The following is a 1,393-nucleotide window of genomic DNA, read 5'->3' as shown; positions in this document are numbered from 1 at the left end:
CCCAGCCATGCTCCGCCCCCTCTGCGGCCCAGCTGGAGGCAAGCCTAGCAATCGAATGACTGGGCGCATGCGCCACTCCGCCCCGCCCTACCTCTCCTCAGCTGTGCACGAGCGTTACATTCTCTGTGATTCCCAGCCATTGGCATGCATTACACATGCTGAATTCCCCCCAACTTGGAGGCAATCCAGGGTAGCAGGGAAGCAACCAAAGCCGGAAGGGTGAGCAGTCCAGTCCAGTAAACAAGCATGTATTATTAAGTACTTACTATGTGCCAGGCACTAGGAATACCAGCAGAAAGACCATCCCTGTCCTCAAGTGCAGTCTAAAAATGTAAATGAGACATAAAAATAGGAAGGTTGAAAAGCAAGGTGGGGACGCATAGTATAGAAAGTCCAAGGAGTTAGGTATGCAACCTGGAGAGGAATGAGGACCTGGCTCTCCTGGGAAGAGTTTCTTCAGTCTTCCCCCCTCCCTGCTTTCCGGTTTTCTGAAAATAATAACAGCTCGTATATTTTTCTTGTAGTCTGTGTATTGCAACAAATTATCATTCCTATTTTACAGATAAGAAATGTGAGGCTCTTATAAAGGAAATGATTCCCAAAGTCAGACATTTAAGGTAGATATTTGTGTGAATTCCTGGATACTGGAGCCCACCACCAAAAATCCAGTGTGCTTTCTGCTTTACCACAAGCCCTCAAAATGAGATATGGGTTTCCATTTTTGGCTCAGCTGTAGGACTCTGGACCCTGGACAAATCATTTCCCTTCTCTGAACTTCTGTTTTCTCATATGTAAAATGGGATAGTAATTCTTGTACTATTTTCCTCACACAGTTGTAAGGAAAGTTCTCAATATAGAAAAAATGGGAATTGCTATCCTTATTTCCAGGATAATTAACTATTTTCCAATTCAATTTAACTATTATTTATTAAGTACCTGTTATATACAAGACACTGTGCTAGGTGCTAGTTTAAAAAAAAAAGGGGAATTCCTTTTTTTTGTGTGTGAGGCAATTGGGGTTAAGTGACTTGCCCAGGGTCACACAGTTAGTAAGTGTTAAGTGTCTGAGGCTGGATTTGAACTCAGGTCCTTCTGAATCCAGGGCCGGTGCTCTATCCACTGTGCCATATAGCTGGGGAATTTCTATTTTAAAGATTACTGGGGCATGTTACCTGTATACAGATAAGTATTTAGGAGTAATAATAGTATCATGTCTATAGCTAGAGTGTATACTCAGCTTTAAGTGATCAGGCTTTAGGGATTCTTAATCTGAGGTCCTTCAATTTTTTTTTTCCCTTTGAGGCAATTGGAATTAAGTGACTTACCCAGGGTCACATAGCTAATAAGTGACTGAGGTTGGATTTGAACTTAGTTCCTCCTGACTCCAGGGCAG

Source organism: Dromiciops gliroides, chromosome 2, assembly GCF_019393635.1.
Source record: "Dromiciops gliroides isolate mDroGli1 chromosome 2, mDroGli1.pri, whole genome shotgun sequence".
In the NCBI taxonomy this organism is placed as follows: Eukaryota; Metazoa; Chordata; class Mammalia; order Microbiotheria; family Microbiotheriidae; genus Dromiciops; species Dromiciops gliroides.
Note: the sequence above shows the minus strand (reverse complement) of the source record.